The sequence below is a fragment of the Phalacrocorax carbo genome, chromosome 3 (assembly GCF_963921805.1).
Source record: "Phalacrocorax carbo chromosome 3, bPhaCar2.1, whole genome shotgun sequence".
Classification (NCBI taxonomy): domain Eukaryota; kingdom Metazoa; phylum Chordata; class Aves; order Suliformes; family Phalacrocoracidae; genus Phalacrocorax; species Phalacrocorax carbo.
The window spans coordinates 95,527,284-95,534,698 of record NC_087515.1 but is presented as its reverse complement, the minus strand read 5'-3'; the positions used below and the strand labels follow the sequence as shown (position 1 = coordinate 95,534,698).

The 7,415-nt window shown below is 44.6% G+C and overlaps 1 long non-coding RNA gene across 1 annotated transcript; it reads right to left on the bottom strand.

The window, feature by feature from the left end:
• Positions 1–5,541: 5,541 nt before the first annotated feature.
• On the bottom strand, positions 5,542–7,307 carry LOC135312645 (uncharacterized). The gene is made up of 2 exons (XR_010372292.1): positions 6,918–7,307; positions 5,542–6,355 (listed from the first exon to the last, which is right to left on the bottom strand). It is a non-coding gene; the product is annotated as an uncharacterized LOC135312645 (long non-coding RNA).
• Positions 7,308–7,415: the final 108 nt, after the last annotated feature.

Sequence of the window (7,415 nt, the reverse complement as noted above, 5' to 3'; positions counted from 1 at the left end):
GCTGTTAGACCATTCCTTTAAGCTGTGTGGGAAAAAGCGCTGTTCTTTGCTATTATCTTATTCCCGATGTTTATGATTCCTGTTTATGTGTTGTAAACTCTGTCTTGTTATTGTTGTTGTCTCACAGCCTCACTAGATCGCCTACATTCCTCTTAACCTTTGCTTTCTTGTTTTTCATCTTTCTCCTGATGGAGATTTTTGAAGTGCATGCTTTAGGATGAGATTCAAGAACGTGGGTAAGTCAAGTGCCTAACCATGCCGGTAGATGCCTAAGGAACTCCTTTCTGATGTGCTACAGCTCCAACAGCTCTGACTGAATCTCATTACTCATCTAGCAGGAGCTCTTGAGGGCCCTACTGACCTTAGACAGTTTCCCCTCCGCCTTTACAATTTACCTAATGACAGGAATAAATCTCAGTGAAGTCAACAGGAATGCAGTAGCAGAAAGGAGGAGCCCCAAGCATACAATTCCTACAAAAGCTTTCCAATGACTAGTTGTTCTCTGATACACTAATGGAAGCACATGCTGTCGGACTTTGTATCTATTCCAGCTTTCTGTGGTGCCTCTAGCTTATAAGTTCTCATTATTTCACTTTGGTAGCTCAGAAGGCACATCTTACTCAAATTCTTTGAGGATCATAGATCCTGTCAAATTATTTGAACAGGCACATCAAAAAGGCCAAATATTTTCATGTTTTTAATAAAAAATGGCAGTAAATTATTTTTTATTTTAAAGTGTACCTGCAGAATACATTAGGTTGGTGATTAACCATCTAATTTAGAAACAATATTACTCCAGTTACAATGAATTACAGTCATTTAGTTTCGAGTCCTGTATTTATGCTATGAATAAAGCCTAAGACACAAGAACATATGTATGCACGATGAACAGCTGATAATCTGTTGAAAATATAAAATCACTCCTGGATCTCAACAAAGACTTTAGATGCCAGGCAATTCTGTGCTTTAGACCTGAAAATTTAAAGTCCTATTCCAAGGGCAGAAACCAGACTCCTACGTTAGGACAAGGCCATCTCAATAATGCATGAAGTGTATAGGCACCTCCATATGACAGTCGGAGAAGCCGTGGCACCAAAGAACCTTTTAAACTGGCCAGAAACATGCAGAGGGTATCTCCTTTTTTGTCCTGTACTTGAGATTAGTGACGCTGCCAACCTGTCCTAGTGGTCAGTAGTCAGAGTGCTCCCTCCAGCCTCAGCATGGCTCTGCTGCCCAGGAGCAACACCTAGAGATGTTCAGCATTTCTGAAGCACAAGCACCCTGGGGTAAGAGCACCTGAAGTGGTCGGCTCTCTCCATGCTGCTCTGCATAGGTTTTCTTAAATTTATTTGGGCCAGAGAGAGCATAACTGAGCACATCTCCTGTATCTACAAGTTAGTCTGTGGAAACAAACAGCATAAACGCAAATTATGTTCTAATTGTCTCAAGTGAAGACTGACAGGCTTCTAGGTGTTTTCAGAAGAAAAATTTTAGGTGATTGTTAAATATTAATGTCAAAATGTCAATGCTTCAATGATCAGGCCATAGTTGAATAGGAATTTTCAAAATCAGAGATGCTACAGTACAAGTGGAAAAGATGTGCAAAGAAGAGGAAAGAGGGGATGGCCAGAAGTTAATGTCTGGCAAATAATGAAGGCCACTAGAGTCTAAAGGAAAAGCTCATAATGAGATATATCAAAATATCAGGCACCAGCTTCTTTCAGGTACATCTGTAGATGATCTAATGCATAAACTAAGTCTATGTATTGCTGTGTCTTAAAGGAAATTTCTTAACTCTAGGGAACAAGCTGAGCTTTCACAGAATATGACCTCCACACCCAAAGAAACCAGAAACAAATCCAAACGAAAAAAAAAAATCCTTACTTGTCTGGAAACCTGAAAAAAGAATGTCCTCTTGCTGAATTCCTAAGAAGCCACGTTCTGACCTTGCTGGGTTTCTTCAGATATGCTTGAAGGAACTGCCGACTTGCAAGCTAGCCAAATTGCTCTGTTCCTTGAAAAGCAAGGATCCCAAGGATCTCTCTTCTTTAGAAACTGTGTTTGGCTACAAAAGACTGCATTAAACATTAACATTTTTGATTGGCATGTTTTCTCCAAAACTCCTAGGTATTTTGGGGAATATGGTTTTGAAAATCTAAATATTTTGAGAAATGAAACCTTTCTATCTGAAAAAAATATTTCATATGCTATTCTATTTTTATTATATTCCCAGCTTCTCTATGGTAAACTGCTCTGCAGTTCTCAGTATAGAATCACGTCTTTTTTTTCTTCTTCCTTCTTTTTTTATTTTTTAAGAGTCAAACACTTTGGTTTCACTAGATTAAAGAGTGGGAATGGCCCCTGGAGCAGGCCCTGCATCACTGGCAGAGTTGGCACATTTTAAGACATAAGGTCTTGTTTTGTCACCAGGCTGTTTACTCTGGACTCTGGATAGTTCAACAACAGAGGGGGGAAGCTTAGGAAGGAAGTAAAGCACCACAAAATAGTAAAAAAATACCCCAGAAAATGAAAGAGAAAGTAAACCGGATGAACAGAAGAGCTATTTAGGACAGAGGGTGTTGGGGTCTGGCAATGACTTTACAGAGAGGCATGCCTTACTAACGGAGAGTGATGTTGAGATATTTAGTTAAGTAGGAATGAGTGGAATCAATTAATTCTCTTATCAAGGATGAATATCTGATGAGTGAGAGGAAATACTAGATGTCAGGAAGGAAAATGAACATTTTGCTAGGACAGCCAGGCAGCACAGAAGCAAGGCCATGAATTTCTGCTGTTGAACTGGACCAGGCAAAGAGAGAAGGCCAAGCTGTTGCTCTAGCTGGGCAGGAGCAAACATCTCCTGGCAGAGAAAGGGGCCCACTAGAAACAGTCTGGGGACTGGTCCTGTTTTTTACAGATGTGTTAACCAGGCAGATTTGTTTTTAGCATACTTCTGGCCCAGGAGGCACAAGTACTGCAAGTGAGCCATTGACATCTTGTACTCGGACTAAAATTTAGCCTGTGCTGGTAGTAACCCAGAGTGACTATCATGCCAGCCATGGTCTGCTTGGAATGAAAGTCTGGTCTCAGGACAGCTCTTTGTGGGCACAGGTCTTCCTCAGAGTTAGCAACCTCATAGCAGTCTAACAGCAAGGTCAATGCATAAAAGGGACATCAAAACTAAATTGCTTTTCAAGGTACTGACGGTAGTTCAAGCTTAAGGGATCTTATGAAGAATGCACCGGGAAGGTTGGGCAGTCCTTTCCTTTCATCTGTGTTCAGTGCATGAACGCCTCATGCTACTGACAGTCTTCCTTCTCTCACTTACGTGAAAAAAAAAGCCTGCAGGAAAATATTCCAACATCTTGGAGTATTAATATAATATATATAATACTCCAACATTTTGGAATATTAATATCAGAGCCCTGCCACAGCTGCTAGCATGTTACATGCGCTAATTAGACAGCTTGTAATATGCATCCTAACATGCTGTTCACCTCATCTGACATTTAGCTAATGATTTATTATGCAATAGTGATGCTCAGTTTGGGGTTCCTGGAGATGCATACCATGTATTAGAGGCTGTACAACAGGTCCACATAGCAAATGAATTGTCCCTTAACACCTAAGTGTTTTGAAAGCTTATTCCTGACTCTTGTATGCTTGGCACCAAGAATAGCTATGTGTATGCCCTCCTCCACATAATTAGGCAGCAAGCTAAAAATCTCACAAAGAGATGCAAAACTAGAGCATACATGACACCTCACCATATTATATAACACAAAAAAGGTTATTAACAAGCAACTCAAATGAACTCAAAACATGATACCACAGTAAACTGACCTTTGCAAAGTGTTGCTACAAAGGCCCTCCAGCTTGCACTCTGGCTGCTTTTCTGTTTAAAATAGCCACTGTATGTACGTGATTTGTACCATTCCCCCTTTGCAGCATTTGAGTGTCTTACCCTGTTCCATGAATTTATACTAAAAAACCCTCTGCGAACGAATCTCTACCACATGACAGATATGTAATCAAGGCACAAAGAGAGATTTTTCAAATCTGTGTAAATACTAAAAGCTGCATATAGGTACACAACTGGTTTTCAGCAACTTGATAAGCATCTGCAGGCAACTTGAGACAACTATGTGCTCACGTACTTTGGACTTGACGTGGTCAGGCTCCAGCTCCTACCTGGCCTGGCAGCACAGAGTGAGACAGTGAACTGGACGCCCTGAACTCCAGCCAGTGCCCTCCAACACCACTGGTCTTCTTTGTTTCCCGCTTTTTTTGCCCTGTAGCAAGGTTCTTCTTCTATTAATATCTACCCTGTGTTACAATTACCCCAGTGCATTTCAATATTCCTGTTATTTATCCCCAAATTTAGTCCTTGTGAAGGCCTGCTTTAACTTCTAGTGTGGCTAACCCTAAAATCGCATTAGTAAATGTCTTACAAAAGAAGTTTACATGCTGTTGCAAAAGCATGTTTTATTAGAAATAAGGGAATAAGGGAATATCACTGCTGCCTAAATCATTTCTTCTATTCTATTAAAATGGAACCCAGAAACACAGATTGAAGACAACATATCGCAAGTAACACACTGGAAGGAAAACCCTGAAAATCACAAACATATGTAACATTTTGTTCCTGATCAGAAAAGATGATATGTACCAGTGGATCCTTCCACAAGTAAGGACACATGACATTTGATGTATACATTTGGAATAATGCAACACAATCGTAAACCCCGTGATTTACAATTTTGGAGGAACATGTTGTTGGCACTTGTCATAAAGCACAGTAACAGCTACTCCTCAGCTGCACTTTAGCATGCCATTTTTCTTGTCTGGCTTGCAGGCGGGATATGCTGTACCTGCAGCCTCGAGAAGTCAAGATTCCTTGGGATGTTCTTGCCTTGGAGATTTCGTCAAGTAGATCCTCTTACTGACACTGAACCCAGGGTGACCTTGGACCATGCGGACACGCTGGAATTTCACACGCCTCATCTCTGTAGGTATTATATAGTCTGAAGCCAAAATATCAGGGGAATTTGTTGTCGTATAAAGGTAGACCCGTATTTTGCAATAAATACTTAGAGGAGGGCTAGATGTTTTACATAGTACAGCTCCTCTGCCTGGTACAGGGCGGGCAGCTGTCTCAGTACTCAGCATTCAACCACTGTATCAAGCCCTGGTAATCTGACATATTAAAACGTAGGAATCAGAATAATTACCACCAACCTCTTTTCATAATACTTACTATTTAAAGCATTATTTAATAAAAGCTAATAAATGGGAAAATACTTTTGTTCGCACACTGTAAAAACAAAATACTGAATTCAACACTAAGAGTATTACTTTTGTTTGCTTCTGGCTGTCCTGACATCTGTGGCTACTTTTCAATATTAGCCCATACTATTTGTGCTCACAGACTTTTTTCTTCGCTATTATTTAAATTAATAGATGATTTTAAGCACCACTAGAGGGCACAGAATTATAACAATATTTCTTAGCGGATCACAAAAAGTACATCAGGAGCAGGAGTCTGGTAATTTTCATAGTTTATTGTCCAAATCCCCAGTTTAAAGCCTCAGTCCTATCAACAGTGATGCATGTGTGTAGTTCTGCTGCTGCAAGCTGTGCCATTGCCTACCCACGGCAATTAAACAAAGCTCACAGGTGAGCCCTTGTGGGACTGGAGCCTTACGGAGCCTTCCTGAGCGGGCTGGACCATGTGCTCCCAGATGAACGGCACCGTTCTGCTTCCTGGAACTTGATCACCAGCCCTCAAATATTTTACTCAAGTGACTAAGGCCAGTAAAGTGTAAATCTAAGCATGGTGCTGGAGGCCCAGCTGATGTGAAGGGATGCTATATATATTTGGCTCTAAATGAGTACACAGGGATGAAAAAATTGAAGGTATAAACACTTGTATACCAAACCAGGGAAATGCAAACAAGTAGTAAATGAAGGATTAACTAACTCAATTTACAATTCAAAGAAAGAGGAGTAGATATGTGCCACTGGAAAGCTTAAATATTAATGGGTTGCTGCCGATACATACATCAACTACTTAACAACTGTTCTGACATGTGTGCTGTTTCTGCCATCCCTTATCAGGAGCGTGAGTGGCCACTGCTGTTCACATGTTAGAAAGTTGCTGTCTGAGGCTGCCTGCAGCAGTGCAGGAAGTGCCGTGAAGAAAGGAAGAAGATGAAGCTCTTTCTTTGAAGACAACTGATTGAAAGGCTCTGGAGACACTGTAGCCGTAAACCAGCACTGTTGATGTTTCCACCTCGCTTTAGTAGAGGCACAAGTTAACGTCCTCAGCCAGACTTCACCGCTTCCTTCTTCTTTTCTGGAAGTTGGAGATGGGGTGTTAATCAAAGGCTTGAGAGCCTGGCCTCTAACTAGCCAGTAAGAAGGGGTGGGGGGTGGGGGAATCGAAATTGAATTGAATTTCAGAACGCCTCTATTGATTTTCGCATAACGTTAGGGCCCACGTTATTACTTTTCATTAACCCTTCACGAATTAGCGTCGCATTTTCACGCTGCGGTGCTCAGCCTGCAAAACCAGTGACAGGCAGCTATTTTTCATGCAGCGGGTGCTGAAGTGCCGGGGCTGCGGCTGCCCCCTCCCCCGGGCAGCGCGGGGTTCCCGCCGCCACCACGGCGTCCCCCGGGGAGGGGGGGGGGTGGCGGCTGCCAGCAGCAGGCAGCCACGGGGAGGGGGACCGGGGGGGCGGCCGCCGAGCAATAAACGGCGGCTAAAGGCGGCACGGCTACCGCCGGCTGCGGGCGGGGAGGCTCGGAGCGGCCGCGCCTGCGGCGTCGTGGGGTGGAAATTTATTTATTTATTTATTTATTTATTTATTTATTTATTTATTTATTTATTTATTTATTTCCCCCCGCAAGCTCACCTTGATGCGGCGGGGAGTTAAAGGCCCGCTCTCGGCAGGGGGAGCTTTGTTTTCTCGGCGCAGCTCGGGCACAGAGCGGCGGCACCGCTGCGCTGCTCCGGCCACACCGCGCCGGGGCCGGGGCCGGGGCCGGAGCCGGGGCCGGAGCCGCCGGGGAGCGGGGGGGAGCCCGCAGGGAGGGCAGCCCTCTCCATCGCTGAGATTTGCGCTCCCGCCGCCGCGGGGGGCCGGGGCACGGCGGAAGCGCCGGAGCGGCGTGCCGGGCTGCGCCGCCCCCTCGGGGGGATACCGGGCGGCTCGCCTGCGCTGCCCCGCCCGGGCCGGCCGCGCTCCCCGCCCGCAGCGGGGTCCCGCCGCCGGCCGAGCCTCCCCCGCCCCGCTGCCGCCGCCGCCGCGACTTACGGCAGTTTTGTTACTTTCTCGGACTTAAATGGACATTTCCCGGGAGCGCGCCTAGCCGGCGGGTGCCGCGTCCCGCCAGCCGCCCGCCCCGCCGCG